At 42.1% G+C, this 17,166-nt stretch overlaps 1 pseudogene; it reads left to right on the top strand.

Annotated features, from left to right (window-relative positions):
• The window catches only part of LOC134911121 (cytochrome P450 2C15-like), a 132,933-nt pseudogene that overhangs the window by 25,401 nt on the left and 90,366 nt on the right, over positions 1–17,166 (top strand).

Raw genomic sequence — 17,166 nt, 5'->3', positions numbered from 1 at the left:
TTTGTCCAAACAACACTCCCTAATCTTTTAGGTATCGCCGATATATGCAAAGATCTGGTAATTGAGCATGTGCACCGTGTTGGACCTCCTCCCCGATCCCTGGAGGGCCGTCCTCGTGTTACACTGTTCAGGTGCCTAAATTATTTACACAAAGTCGCCATCTGGTCCGCCTCCAGGAAGATTAAATCTATACAGTGGGAAAACAACCGTTTGCTCATATTTCAAGACTTCTCTGCAGAGTTATCGAGAGCAAGGAAGGCCTTTAATCCTATTTGTTCTAAATTGGCATCCGACAAACGAAAATTCTCTCTACTTTACCCAGCGAAGCTCCGAATCTATGATGGTGACAATCACCTAGATTTCTCTACACCTGAAGATGTGTCGTCCTATCTCAAGGGAGGATCTTCTGAGGACCATAACGATATCGCTGATATTACCCCTATCCCCGACTCTTGACTCTCGGGCTCGACTCATAACGCCTCCATAGGGGACACAATCCCCCCTCTTCTGGTTCGTCACTGTTCAACTCAGATACGTATGAATGTCCTTTTGAACATGTGATAAATGCCAATGGGGGTGGTTTCAGCCCCATTTGATCACAATTTGATTTCTTTTATTGTTTAACATTTATTTAGGGAATGCAAGTAAGGCCAAACCTATATTTACAGGTTATCTTATAATGTTTTACATATGCATAGGAAATGCAACAAGGTCTAATTTATATTCACAGGTTATCTTATAAATAATTGGTGATTAGCACTATTGTTCAATCACTAGGTTGCTCTTATTTCAGCTCAACGTTTAGCTTAAATACATGTTAGGTTTATTGATACATCTTATGGCTTAGCTTCATTTTATTCTAGATCATAACTTTTCCCAGTTGCCGGTGTCGGGAAAGCATCGGAAGCTTTGTTCCGGAATAGAAATAATGTTTAGATTAATTCTAGTTATCCAAATGTTCTTTTGGTACCGAAGTCTGTTTGTTTGTCAAACATTTACTATTTGTTTTTGTTTGTGTTCTTCTTTTTCCCATGCCCCTCCCCCCCCCCCCCCATCCCCATATCCTCTTCCCACTCACTGATCCATCTACTTGAACTAAGGGCGAATCCTTTATTGTTTTACCATAACTGGCCTTTCACATGATAGACTTAAAAATTGGAACGCTGAATGTTGGTGGGATTAATTCTCCGGCTAAACGACGCAAAATCCTTATGTATCTATCCAAGTCAGACATCAATGTTGCATTCCTACAGGAAACTCATTTAACTCACCAAGAATCCCTGAAATTGCAAATGTCACATTGGTCCCTTTTAGCAGCAGCTCTGTTTAACTCTAAATCTAGAGGGGTAGTCCTCTTGGCAAAACGCAATCTTAACATGACAGTAACTTCCTCTGATATTGACCCTAATGGACGATTCCTAATCACTAAACTCACCATCGATTCACATGCTCTAGTCCTCTGCAATATCTACGCTCCCACCACATACAAAAAAATCATTTTTTCAGATGCTGATAGCTAAATTGACTCCATTTTCCAATGATAACCTTATAGTTTGTGGTGATTTCAACTTAATTTCTTCCAACTACTTAGACCGCTCCAACACCTCTAGGACCCCTCAACATCTCCCTAATCTAGGCATTTCTCTTTTTTCTGATTCTCTACAACTGATAGATATCTGGCATGCGCTTCACCCGATTGAGAGGGAATTTTCCTGCCACTCTTCCGCACACGACACTTATTCCAGAATTGACTATGTCTTCATATCCCAACATCTTTTCCCGTCGGTTTCAGACTCAGCCATTGAACCCATAGTTATCTCCGACCACGCCTTGATATGGTTTTCATACACTCTTCACCCTTCTCGAAATAAGTCCCCGCAATGGAGATTCCCCTCTTATCTTTCTAACTCCAAGAAGTTTTGCGACTCATTACAGGTGACTTGGGACTCCTTCTACTTCTCAAATGAGCAACATTCAGAGCTAGATCCCCCTCTATTTTGGCAAACAGCCAAATCAGTACTTAGAGGTAGCATCATTTCCTACACTTCAGCCCTTAAGAAACAATACGCTCAATCTTATTTAGATATGCAACGTGCACTTTCTTCCGCTTATCAAGCTTATAAAACCTACCCCACTCAATCTCACAAATCTTCATATCTATCACTAAAACTTCAGTTTAACGAATTTCTCTCTCTGATGGGAGACAAATACAAATTTAAAGTCGATTTTCGATTTCATAATTTTGGAAATAAAGTAGGTAAATTACTTACAAACATCTTGAAAGGTACTGCTCCTCCTATGTTAGTTCACCCTCTAAAGCTACCCGATGGCTCTTTAACTAATGACCCCCAACAAATCACTTCTCTTATGAAACAATTCTACGAAACATTATACTCAGGTCAATCTCCCTCATCCGTAGGTAATTGCCACTCCTGGTCCTTCCCTGTTCTTCCTCAACTCCCCTCTGAATTTATCGAATCACTAACTAACCCCATTACTCTAGAAGAAGTCCGCTCAACTATTAGCCACCTGAAACTCAACAAAGCTCCAGGCCCTGATGGCTTTTCTAACGAGTTCTACAAACTCCTAATAGATAAAATTGATAAACATCTTCTGGCTCTGTTTAACTCAATAATTACTTCTAAATCCATACCCCTCTACTTTAATAATGCCATAATCAAAATCCTGCTAAAGCCGGGTAGAGACCCCTCCCTCCCTGGCTCTTATCGTCCCATCTCTCTACTGAATTCGGATTATAAAATTTTTGCAAAAATCTTAGCTGACCGACTAAAATATACTCTCCCCCATATAATACACCCGGACCAATCTGGGTTTATCTGGGGCAGACATTCGGTGACTAATGTACGCAAGGTTCTCTCTGTAATCCAACATCTGAAATTTCACCCCTCCTCTTCACACACCATTGTCTTAGCCTTGGATGCAGAAAAGGCGTCTGACCTTCTAGAATGGCCTCACCTTTTCAACTCTATGCAACATTTCGGGTACCCTTCTTCTTTCATTTCCTTTATTCAGACCTTATACACTTCTCCGTCCTCTCAGCTATATTGTAATGGCCACTTGTCCACCCCATTCGCAGTTTCTCAAGGTACACGTCAGGGATGCCCTCTTTCCCCCCTACTTTTCGCCATTGCCATTGAACCACTGGCAATCTCTATCAGGAACTCTTCTTCCATTCACGGTATCTCAGTAGGGTCTTTCCCACTAAAACTCGCTCTATATGCGGATGACCTTTTACTTTTCTTGTCCAACCCTTCTACCTCCTTACCCTCTTTGTTTTCTTTGATATCTGATTTTGGCGTCCAATCAGGGTTCAAGATAAATATGTCTAAGTCAGACATTCTAACGTTGGAAGGTCCCAAGCCCCCTACACAATCCCCCTCACTTCCTTTTTCAGCAGTTACTCATAAATCAGAAATCAAATATCTAGGATTAACTATTCCATCAGATGTGTCCTTATTATACAAACTCAAGTTTACCCCGATCCTCACCAAAATTTCCTCTCTATACGACTCATGGCTTAACTTACCATTATCTATTATTGGAAGAATAGCGGTAGTTAAATCCATCATATTCCCTAAAATTTTCTACTTAATTCAAATGTTACCAATTAACCTCTCTACAGCTGACATGAAACGTTTTGACCAGATTACTTCACGATTCATTTGGCAAAACAAACGCCCTCAGATCGCTTTCCATAAACTTCAGACTCACAAATCCCACGGAGGATTCTCCCTCCCAAACTTAAAATTATACTCACTAGCCACGCATTTCAGATATATCTCAGACTGGCTCCTTTCTAAATCTACATACACCTCTAACTCTCTGGACACCGCTCTATTTAACCCTTACTCTCCTGGTGCCCTCCTTCATTCCAAAAAATCAGATATACCTGCGAATATTCTCCATCATATTTTATTTCACGACACTTATCTAGCCTGGATTTCCATTAACAAAAAAATGATGAGAAATCCGACTTCTTCCCCATACAACACCGTTTGGGGCAACCCCTCCTTTTCTCCCTCGATAACTAATCCAATCTTCCACACATGGAAAGACAAAGGTCTCTCACTTACCTCACAGGTCTTTGATCCTGGAGGACAAATATTGTCCTTTTCTACTCTCCAATCACAATTTTCACTTCACACCTCTAATTTTTTCATGTATTTACAAACACGGCACTTTGCCTTTTCGCTGGATCCTAAAACCAGATATCAAAACTCAACTGATCCCATTAATTCCCTATTGCGTTTATTAAATGCTGTCCCTTACTGTATAAAATTTCTTTATTCTATACTACTACCGATCTCTAACACGAAATCATGGCATGCGCTGACATCTACATGGCAAAATGATATCCCTGACATTACTTCCCCTTTAATCCTCACTGAGCATTGTTCTAAAACCTTAAAGTTCTTAAAATCCTCATATCTTCAGGAAGTACACTGGAGAACTATACACAGGGCCTACATATCTCCTGCTCAGAGAAAACATATGATTCCAGACACCTCAGATTCTTGTCCTAAATGTCACTGCTTACATGCTAACTTTTACCACTGTTTCTGGGAATGTGGGAAAATAAAACGCTTTTGGAACAAGGTAACTGTATATATAAACTTTTTATTCTCTACTCATGTTCTCCCAGACCCTCTAGCCTACCTATGTGCGAACTTTAAAAATTGGCTTCCTAACAAAGAACTCTCCTCTCATGTCCCATTGCTGGTTACCATTGTGACACTTGCAAAGAAAGTAATTCTCATCCATTGGATTTCCTCTTCCTCTCCTTCCTTACAGGAATTAAAATTGAAACTCTTACAAATCCTTTATTTCGATAGGAATAATACATTTCCAGACTTGGATAGGCACGTTGACCAGTTTTATACCAAATGGTCCCCATTTATTATGTCTCTAGACTCATCTACTCGTGATAGAGTTATGAAAGTGTTTGAAAACACAGACTGGCACCATCTCCGGGTCATCGCTAACTCATAATCCCAACCAACACTGGCTTTATAGCTCATTCTGACTAAATCTTTGTACACAGAATATGCCCTTATCTTTTATTTTATTTCATAAATAACGATGATCTCTTCCCCCTCCCCCACCCTACCCTCTTCCATTCCCTCCCCTTGTCTTTTATTTATTTGTTTTCTTTTTATATCTTTCTCTGTTTCTTTTCTTTTTCTTTTCCTCTTATTCTCTTCCTATGTCCTCCTGCTTACTACCTTTCTGTTCTATTTTTGTCATAGTCTCAAGGAGACATATTATTCTGCATTCTCAATTTGCATTCCAATCCGCAATATTGTAATCGAAGTCCTTGTTTATGTTAACAAGATGTATTCTGGATTAGTCACTCTCATCATTATTTCTGTTTTAATAGTCTACCGCACCATATGTATGTGACGCTCAACTTTTCCTGTTCTTTCATGTATGCCTTTAAACAATAAAAATTGTATTATTAAAAAAAAAAAACTAAGGCACATGTGTTTAAACTTCCCAAAACAGTTAGGATAGAGTTTCCAGGATCAGAACCGCTGACGGAAATCATAGAAGAAGCTTGGGCTACATCCAATAAAAAAAAATACAGATGTTCCCAGAAAATGGGATTCCAATTATCCTTTTCCAACTGAGAATTGTTTAAAAAGGAAGTGCCTCCTAAAGTAGATACGCATGTCATTTGATTAGTGCGAAAATCTATATTGCCTTTGCCGTCAACGTCATTAGATGATGTCACAGACACAAGAGTGGATGGATTTTTGAAAACCATATTTCTCTGCCGGGGGCAGTCATAAGGCCAGCTATGGCTTCAGCTTGGATGGCAAAAGCAGTAGCAGAATGGGCTGAGGTACTGGAAAACGGGTTTTCAGCACCTTCTAGGGAGCAAGAATCCCATATAGCTCACATGAAACAGGCTGCAGTATTCTTGGAAGAAGCGGTAATAGATATGGGTACTATTGCTTCTAAAGCATCAGCCTTAACAGTAGCTGCTCGTAGAGCAGTTTGGTTACGTACATGGAAAGCTGATTCAGAATCAAAAAAGGTTCTGAAATCTTTTCCTTTTGCTGGGAATATTCTGTTTGGTAAGGAATTGACAGATATTCTGGAATCAGAAGCAGAATACAAGAAAGTCAGGTTTCCTGCCACATATAACCTCAGGCTTAAGGGTCCGGTTTTTCGGCCATTTCGGTCGCAAGGAAAAGCAAAAGGAAAAAGTGAACGTAAGCCCCAATACAATAAGTTTGGTTAGACAAAGAAGCATTGGGCCACCAGAGGGCCAGCATCCAAACCAGAAGATAAGCCATAAGCCTGATGGTGCGGGCCTCTGCTTGGGGGATCCCAGGGTAGGGGGCTGACTTCTTCATTTTGCACAGATATGGCAGTGGTCTACAACAGATGCCTGGGTGCTAGAAGTGGTATCTCTGGGTTATGTTTTCCCTTTCAAGAAGCATCCTCCTCAAAGGTACTTCTGCACCAGTCCATCTCAGGTAGAGGTGAAGGCCAGGGCTTTGCAAGAAGCAGTTCAGAATTGCTTCAGTCAGGAGTAATTGTTCCAGTACCCTCTGCACAATGGGGACAGGGGTTTTACTCCAACCTGCTTTTGGTTCAGAAGCCAAATGGGTCGTTTCGGCCCATTCTCAATCTCAAAATGCTAAACAAATACATTTTGGTACCGCAGTTCCACATGGAGACAGTACGCTCCATAGTTTTGGCCATGGAACCAGGGGATTATATGGTATCCCTGGATATACAGTATGCTTACCTACATGTTCCTATAGCACTGTCTCATTAATGTTATCTCAGGTTCACCATCCTCCAGCAGCATTTCCAGTTTCATGCTTTACCCTTTGGGTTAGCCACAGCCCCCAGAGTATTTACCAAAATTATGGTAGCTATGGCAGCTTATCTCTGCAAGCAGGGGAAAATAATTTTTCCATACCTTGATAACCTTTTAATCCTGGCACAAACCCAGGAATTGCTCCTGGGCCATCTCCAACAGACAATAGACTGTCTACAGGAGCACGGATAGCTCATAAATTGGGCAAAGTCATCTCTGATTCCGTCACAATGAATGACTCACTTGGGGGCTGTACTGGATTCAAGTCTGCAGAAAATATTTTTACCTCGGGACAAGATAGCCAAGGTACAGTCAAGGACTCATAGCGATGCGACTGATGGGTTTGATGGTGTCAACATTCGACATGGTGGAGTATGCACAATTCCACTCAAGACATCTGCAGCAACTGATTCTGGCCAGATGGAATGGAGTACAGACAATAAAGAAACAGACCATAGTACTTTCAGAAAAGGTAAAAAGGTCATTAGCCTGGTGGCTACAGACATCCCATCTAGACAAGTGGAGACCCTTTTGGATATCAGATTGGGAGGTCCTGACATCAGATGCCAGTCTTCATTGCTGGGGAGCAGTGTCCGGAAAATTATGGTTCCAATGACAAAGGACCAAAGAAGAAAGTTGCCTGCCAATAAACCTGTTCGAACTTTGAGCCATATTCATGGCACTGATTAAGGCAAAGGACACTCTGCAAGGAAAACCAATCCAGATCCGCTCTGACAATGCAACGGAAGTAGCATACCTCAACCATCAGGCAGGAACTCGCAGCCAAAAAGCAATGAAGGCGGTAAGTCACATACTAAAGTGGGCAGAACTCCATCTTCAAGTATTGTCCGCAGTGTTCGTTTTGGGAGACCTAAACTGGGAAGTGGACTTTCTCAGTTGACACACCATTCAAGCAAGCGAATGGGCTCTTCACCCGGAAGCATTTCAGACTCTGATAGACAAGTGGGGTTTGCCAGAGATAGATCTCATGGCATCCTGTCTGACCAACAAAGTGCCAGCATACAGGTCAAGATGAAAGGATCCCGGAGTGATCTTTGTGGACGCCTTGTCAGTGAAATGGGACTTTCATCTGGCGTATCTGGTTCCTCCGATCATCCTGCTACCCAGGGTGGTGAGGAAAATAAAACAAGCAAAGGGTGCCATGATTCTAATAGCTCCGGCTTGGCCCAGAAGGCATTGGTACATGGATCTGCAGAGGATGTGGATGATGCGTCAGTTCTGCTCCATCAGCATCCAGATCTACTGATGCAGGGTCTTTGTTATCACAGGCATCTGGATCGACTGTCATTGACGGCGTGGCTCTTGAAACCCCTGTTCTGAAGTAAAGAGGATTCTCACAACAAGTAATTCAAACTATGCTCAGAGCAAGGTCTATATTCATTGGTGCAGTGAAAGAAATATAGACCCAAAATCTTTCCAAGTTTCCAGGGTCTTAGATTTCCTTCAAGCAGGAATGGATAAGGGTTTGAAGGTGGCTTCCTTGAGAGTGCAAGTATCATCATTAACTGTATGGTTCCAAAAGAAAATTGCCAATATAAAGGATGTGCGTACTTTTTTTCAAGAAATGCTGCGCATTCAACCTTGGGACTTAAGTTTAGTTCTCAAAGCTCTTCAAGTTGCTCTGTTTGAACCACTTAATAAAGTGGATCTTAAATGGTTGGCAGCTAAAGTTCTCTTTCTACTGACTATGGCATCAGCTAGAAGAGTGTCAGATTTAGGAGCGCTGTCATGTAAATCTCCTTTTCTGATTTTTTTTTATCCAGATAAAGAAGTTCTCAGAACTAGGTCTGGGTATCTTCCTAAGGTGGTATATAAATTCCACCTTAATGAAGAAATTGTAGACCCGGCTTTTCAGGTATCCGGACTTTTTGCGGGAGAAGCGTCACTGGACGTAGTCCGGGCATTAAGGATCTACATGGACCATACCAGTGCCATCAGAAAGATAGATTCTCTTTTCATTTTCTACGGATTTCACAAGAGAGGATGGCTTGCTACTAAACAGACGCTAGCAAGATGGCTTCGAATGACGATTTTAGAAGCATATTCTCGAGCTGATCTCCCTGTTCCGGCTAATGTCTCAACTCACTCTACACGTAAGGTAGGTCCTTCATGGGTAGCACAACATGGTGCTTAAGCAGAACAGATATGTTAGGCAGCCACATGGTCTTCCATTAACACATTCATTATACATTATGCCTTGGATACTTTTGCCTCTCATGACGCTGAATTCGGGCGTAAGGTTCTCCTGTCCAAATAGGAGCATCCCCACCACTACAAAATTGCTTTGGGAAATCCTATTGTTATCCTGTGGATAACCTGTGGACCCAGCCGGAGAAATATACATTATGGTAAGAACTTACCGTTGATAACGGTATTTCTCCTATGTCGACAGGTTTCCCCCCCTGACGCACATGATTTGAGGATCTTTCTGCTCACTAATCCTCTTCCTACTTGTACAGAAGGGTGTGCATGTGTGTTCTTCTCTCCTGAATAGGGCTCTGCATGATGCTCCTGCCTAATTGCTTTGGAATCCAACTGATTTGCCTGATCCAGTGGGCGGGGATATATGGACGGGCCCGTTGCATCCTGGGAGGACTGAAAGCTTGTGATCGTTTGGTGCCAATCTGCTATCGCTCCATCATATCCCATTGTTATCCTGTGGAACCTTTGGACATAGGAGAAATACCGTTATCAATGGTAAATTCTTACCATAACGTATATTTTTTGTCCAGAAACACTGATACAGATGCATCCGGCTACAGCCTTGCTGCATAGCGTACGCAGCACAACGCCCAAGGATCTCAGATGCAAACCCACGATCCATTAGCTTCTAAGGGAAAGCCGTGCTGCAAATGGATCGCTGCCTCCCTCGGCATAGCGCTACTGTGATGAGTACGCATTGCTGGAGAAAATGCTGCAAGGCTGTAGCAGGTCACACCTGCATTACAGCCGCCATCTTGTTGCATATTAGATCACTGAAGCCATGATGCCTATGGTAGCATTATATCTACATCCAGTATCTGCCATAAGTGCATCTGGTTTTAGACAAGGCTATGTGTCCACACTACCAAATTCCAACTCGAGTCTAGGTTTCCACAACAGCAGTTCCTGACTTGCCTCAGACTCTTATACAAAAAGTTTTTCATTGCTAAGAAAATGCCTCCTGTCGACCGTTTGACCATGTCGACCTTTTGACCATGTCGACCTTTTGACCTTGTTGACCTGTCCATGCCACTGAAGTTCTTAATTTGTTTAACTGTGCATATTCTTTTTAATATACAACATGAGGGTGCGTGGAAGGACCCAAGGACACTTCCACTGTGCACCACTTGTCATTATGGGCTTTGCCCACCTTACAGTATTGATATAAAGACTACTAGCTTGTTACTGTATTCCAGTGGTTCTCAAACTCGGTCCTTAGGACGCCACACGGTTCACGTTTTCCATGTCACCCAGCAGCTGCAATGTGTATCACTAACTGCCACATTTTAGAAAATCTGCAGGTGACCTGCAAAACATGGACCGTGTGGGGTCCTGAGGACCGAGTTTTAGAACCTCTCCATTTCCAGTACCAGTACTGGCCTGAGGCCTGTGATTTGCTGGAGAAGTGTGTTGTTAATATATTATATTAGGCTTTATCTTCTAGGTCTTTAGCCCTTGATTAATGCAAACATTGCAAAGGTTTAGTTTATTCAACTGCCATCCTTCCTGCCACTGCTGTGTCACTATGTCACATAGATGTGTTATATTCTTTTAGACTGCCATGTGTTTGTGCTGCTGTTCTGTCACTTAGTTTAGCCAGCCAACTTGCTTTAGCTTTTGCCCAATATTGGTGATAATAATACAGTGAGCTGTGACGTTGTCGGAATTGACTGGAAATGACTGGAAATTAATGCTATTGATGTTAGTAATACTGTTAGAACAGAAATAGGTCCAAATTACATGAGTTTAGCTGGTTTGATTATTCTTGAAATAAATGTGAAACCATAACACTGTGAATATTTAGAACCATACCAAACCACTACGCCAGAGGTTCTCAAACTCGGTCCTTCGGGGCCCACACAGTGCATGTTTTGCAGGTCTCCTCACAGAATAACAAGTGAAATAATTAGCTCCACCGGTGGACCTTTTAAAATGTGTCAGTGAGTAATGAAATTAATACACCTGTGCACCTGCTGGGTTACCTGCAAAACATGCACTGTGTGGGCCCACAAGGACCAAGTTTGAGAACCTCTGCACTAGGCTCGGCGCACAGCACTGGTTGCTATTGGTGATTGCATAAACACATGTAGGTAACATTAGCGTGAGTTACATTATTTTTTGGTGGGAGCTTTTTGTCTCTCTAAATAAACAGCATGTAACACCTGGGGGTAAATTTACTAAGATGGGAGTTCTATTTTAGATGGGATGTTGCAACCAATCAGAGTCCATGTATTATCTTCTAGAAGGTGCTAGATCACAGGTTCTCAAACTCAGTCCTCAGGACCCCACACAGTGCATGTTTTCCAGGTCTCCTCACAGAATCACAATTGAAATAATTAGTTCCACTTGTGGACCTTTTCAAATGTGTCAGTGAGTAATTAATACACCTGTACACCTGCTGGGTTACCTGCAAAACATGCACTGTGTTGGGTCCTGAGGACCGAGTTTGAGAACCTATGTGCTAGATAAATGAGAAATAGAATCTGATTGGTTGCTATGGGCAACATCCCATCTTAAATAGAACTCCCATCTTAGTAAATTTACCCCCTTGTATCATTGTTTTCTTGTTCAGAAATGTAAATATTGATAACTATTTGCTCCTTCCACCCAGGAATTGCTTTTGCTGATATTGAAACCTGGAGAGTGATGAGACGATTCACTCTGTCAACGCTACGAGATTTCGGGATGGGGAAGCAAACAATTGAAAACAAAATTATTGAAGAAAGTGGTTGTTTAGTGGAAAAGATAAAATCCTACAAAGGTCGGTGACTGTTTTACTTTTGCATCCTCTCCAGTTCTAGAATGCCCCTAAGGCTAGATTATTGAAGAACAATACATTATAGAGGCTTTGAGTGCAGAATCTAGTGTAAAATTCTGCAGCACAAATGCAACATTTGCATGTAAACCATTATACGCCATTTCTATGTTTGCACCAAATAAAGGCCCTCATTCCGAGTTGATCGCTCGCTAGCAGTTTTTAGCAACCGTGCAAAGTCGCTGTCCACGGGGGAGTGTATTTTCACTTTGCAGGAGTGCGAACGCCTGTGCAGCATTTTTGTGCAAAACAAGACCAGCCCTGTAGTTACTTATCAGGTGCGATTATTGCTGCGATGAGTGACACGGTAATGACGTCAGATACCCGCCCAGCAAACGCCTGGCCACGTCTGCGTTTTTCCAAACACTCCCAGAAAACAGTCAGTTGATACCCAGAAACTCCCACTTCCTGTCAATCTTCTTGCGACTGCCAGTGCGACTGAAAGTGTCGCATGCACAGATTTGCCATTTTTTAACTGATCGCTGCGCTGCAAAAAACGGCAGCGAGAGATCAACTCGGAATGACCCCCAATATGTAGTAATAAAAAACAGTCACATATACAGACATAATACATATAATAAGACATCAATGCTCCCTCACTCTGATGGTTTTTATGTCAAAAATATGCAAACCAAGTGGTATTTTAGGAGAATATTTTTTATTTAACCTATTCACTGCTGATGGTATTCCCACCCCTGTGCTGAGGCCATTTTTGGGTTCCGGTGCATTACTTGGAAGGATTCTCTTGAGGAGCCTGCACACTGCATGCACCCATTGTCATTCATCTGGTTTTTCCTTTTTTGTTCGTCTCTTTGATGTTACATTGAGAATGATCATACATACCTCCGTTTCAATGTATCAATGCATCAATGTATGATGCCAGAATGAACAGACAGACAAAAATTCTGGAAAAAAAAACATATCCATAGTTCATAAACAGTCCCTAGAAGCAGAGGCGTGGGGAGGGCGGTTCCGGTGGATCTCAAGCTCCAGGCGCCCAAGACAGTATAGGGTGCCGCAGCTCGACTCCGCCGGAACCTCTGTCTAGCCACAAGCAGCTTGCAGCCGCAGCTGTCAGTCACTGACAGCTGAAATCCCGAGCTGCTTCAAATCTCTCCCTCTCCTCCCCTCCCATCCCTCCTCTCCCCTTCCTTCCCGTCCCTCCTCTCCGCTCCCGTCCCTCCTCCCCTCCGGTCCGTGACTTGCGTGTGACGTCACGCGACGCACGGATGGTGGAGATGCGGCCAGCAGCAGTCAGGAAGCAGAAGAGAGCAGGTGAGTATTTTATTTTTTTTATTTTGTGTTTTTGGCGCTACCAGGGGGCACAGCTACAGGGGGCAAACCTACTGGGGCCACAGCTACAGGGGGCACAACTACTGGGGCCACAGCTACAGGGGGCACACATACTGGGGGCACACCTACTGGGGTCACAGCTACGGGGCCAGGCTACAAGGGCACACCTACTGGCGCCACAGCTACAGGGGGCACACCTACTGGGGGCACAACTTATTCAAGCACAGCTACTGGGTGCACAACTACTCCAGGCACAGCTACAGGGGGCACATCTACTGGGGGCAAATCTACAGGGGGCACAACTACTGGGGGCAAATCTATAGGGGGCACAGCTACAGGGGGCACAAACTAGGGTGCACAATTACTCTGGGCACAGCTGCAGGAGGCACACCTACTAGGGGCACAACTACTCCGGGCACATCTACTGGGGGCAAATCTACAGGGAGCACATCTACTGGGGGCAAATCTACAGGGAACACAACTACTGGGGGGACATCTACAGGGGGCACAGCTACAGGGGGCACAACTACTGGGTCCATAACTATAGGGGGCATAACTGTGGTCACGACCCTTCCCTATGAAGCCACGCTCCTTCCCTATGAAGCCACGCTCCTATTTTTGGCGCACTATGCTTACCCTGTGGGTGTGTGTGTGTGTGTGTGGGGGAGCGTACCAAAGGAAACTTTCGCCCTGGATGTCACAAGGTCTAGAACCGGCCCTGGTGGCAGCGCCTCCAATTCAGTACAGGGGAGGGGGGTGCCGAAACATACCTTGCTCCAGGCACCATGACACCTTGATACACCTCTGCCTAGAAGTATTTTTCTAAAAAAAATGTCTATGTACAGACTAAAGATGTGCTGCTTGGTTCTCCAGAAATCTGAACGCATCCAAATTTTGTGGATTCGAAATTAACCAAAACCTATCCCGGATCTCCGGAGAAGATCTGAACCGCGTCCCGGTTCGAATCTTCCCGCTGCTCGGAATTCAGATTTTAAATCCTAATTTCATGTTTTGGGTTTGGATTGCAAAAAATAACATGATTTTAGCTGTTTTTATAATTTTTTTAAAAAACAATCTAGATCCAAAACCAAAAAACAGTGAGGCAGTTTATGCAAATCCATAGCCCTCCGATGAATTTGAACCAAAACCAGCAAACATGAGTTGGTACACAACCTTACAGTGTAATTATTCTGCATATATATATATATATATATATATATATATATATATAGGTTGAGTCTCCCTTATCCAAAATGTTTGGGACCAGAGGTATTTTAGATATAGGATTTTTCTGTATTTTGGAATAATTGTCTAACATAATGAGATATCATGGTGATGGGACCTAAATCTAAGCACAGAATGCATTTATGTTACATATACACCTTATGCACACAGCCTAAAGGTAATTTTAGCCAATATTTTTTATAACTTTGTGCATTAAACAAAGTGTGTCTACATTCACACAATTCATTTATGTTTCATATACACCTTATACACACAGCCTGGAGGTCATTTAATACAATATTTTTAATAACTTTGTGTATTAAACAAAGTTTGTGTACATTGAGCCATCAAAAAACAAAGGTTTCACTATCTCACTCTCACTCAAAAAGTCCATATTTCGGAATATTCCGTATTTCGGAATATTTGGATATGGGATACTCAACCTGTATATATATAAATATATATATATATATATATATATATATATATATATAGAAAGTTTCTAATGCCCGGCACTCCTGGTCCTTGTCGTCAATTGCCTGGGTGCCCTCCGCTCTGGGTCAGGTAACACTTAAACAAATGGCAGCGTCACTCCAGGGCTTTGAAAAATCTTAATAAATTTATTGAATCACAGGTCCAACCTAAGTATATATATATATATATATATATATATATATATCTCAAGATAGTGGTGTAATTAGCGCTGCTCCCTATTAACCAAGTCTAATGTATTAAAAATATATCCAATTAATTAATAAGTCTATATATAACAAAATAAAATCATTAGCCTTAACAAATCATTTCTTAAGTTAAGATGGCCGCTGTAGAAAAGTCCTATTTGGTTAGACCTTATTTCAAAGTCCAAGTGCAAGATATAGAATAGTGGTAGGACCCAGCGCCTTCAGTGATGCGTATTGTCCTAGTGAGGATAGTAAATCGATATGCATACCGGAAATAATTATGATTTCAGTCAGTGTATACAGCCTTCCTGCGTTGTATTCATCCTGGTTATTCAAACTCCCGGAGAATTCCAATGATCCAGTACGCCAGCCAAAGTGTAGGAAACAAATAGATGGACAATGATAATGTAGTATTTCATCTACAAATGGTGAGGGTGATGATGGTCTTCTGTGCCGTGAGTGCAATTTTAAACATGTAACAATCAGTGTAGGTGCACCCTTCGTGTAAGTTTAGTGCAAAAAAGTTGGTATCCTTAACCAAACAGGGAGAATAGTTATAATGGTACATTCAGTGCTTATGGACCCAGTAGTTGTGCCCCCCTGTAGCTGTGCCCCCTGTAGATTTCCCCCCAGTAGTTGTGCTCCCTGTAGATTTGCCCCCAGTAGATGTGCCCGGAGTAGTTGTGCCCCTAGTAGGTGTGCCTCCTGCAGTTGTGCCCGGAGTAATTGTGCACCCTGGTTTGTGCCCCCTGTAGCTGTGCCCCCTATAGATTAAGGGTAAATGCCTTAAATATAGAACTCCCAAAGGGAGGGAATGATACTCATGGTGTAGTATTTAAGTAAAAAGAAATTTAATCACATAGACAATATACAAAATAAAACAGAATAAAAATTATAATAGGTGGACTCGTACAATTTATATAAATGTAAAAAAACTTATCTGCTTGTCCTTGTACTCTCCACTCCTCCTCAAGGACAAGCAGATATGCATTTTTACATTTATATAAATCTAGGAGAAGACCTCAGAGAATTTATTATACGCAAGATACCTAAGCACTGAAGGTACCATTATAACCATTCTCCCTGTTTGGTTAAGGATACCAACTTTTTTGCACTAAACTTACACGAAGGGTGCACCTACACCAGGGCTGGCAAAACCGGTCCTCAAGATCTACCAACAGTTCATGTTTTCCAGGCCTTCTGGAGATCTGTAGAATGGTCAGTTAGGAATGAATGCAGCACTTCTTAATTAGTAATGACTACACCTGTGCACCAGCTAGGTAGTCTGGAAAATGTGAACTGTTGGTAGATCTCGAGGACTGGTTTGGCCAGCCCTGACCTGCACTGATTGTTACATGTTTAAAATTGCACTCACAGCACAAAAGACCATAATCTCCCTCACCATTTGTAGATGAAATACTACACTATCATTGTCCATCTATTTGTTTCCTACACTTTGGCTGGCGTACTGGATCATTGGAATTCTCCGGGAGTTTGAATAACCAGGATGAATACAACGCAGGAAGGCTGTATACACTGACTGAAATCATAATTATTTCCGGTACGCATATCGATTTACTATCCACACTAGAACAATATGCATCACTGAAGGCGCTGGGTCCTACCACTATTTTCTATGTGTATATATATATATATATATATATATATAAAAACAAAACCAAGGTTGTCTGCACTCACAGTAAAACATGAGGTTGCTAGGGTGTCACTCAAATTCCATTAGGTCAGGGCACATTCCTTTTCCCATGAATAAATGTAGATCCTGTATGGAGTGCACTCACCAGACTGTTATTAGAGCCAGCAGGGGTTTTATTGAAGCATCATATACAACATCACACCACCGACGTTTCGGTCCTATCTGGACCTTTGTCAAGGTTCAACTGAAACCCACATAACCTATCTATATATAGCCATCACCTTAATTGTACTCTAATAAAAACCGACATAGAACATAAATGACATGGACATACATATACATACACTTTTTAATAATGTTACCTATTCAGATCTACTCATGTCCCCACACGGCCAAAACATCTCATCCATCCCGTGTATTCAAA

This window comes from Pseudophryne corroboree, chromosome 4, assembly GCF_028390025.1.
Source record: "Pseudophryne corroboree isolate aPseCor3 chromosome 4, aPseCor3.hap2, whole genome shotgun sequence".
Lineage (NCBI taxonomy): Eukaryota > Metazoa > Chordata > Amphibia > Anura > Myobatrachidae > Pseudophryne > Pseudophryne corroboree.
Note: the sequence above shows the minus strand (reverse complement) of the source record. Positions and strands in the feature narration are given on the sequence as shown.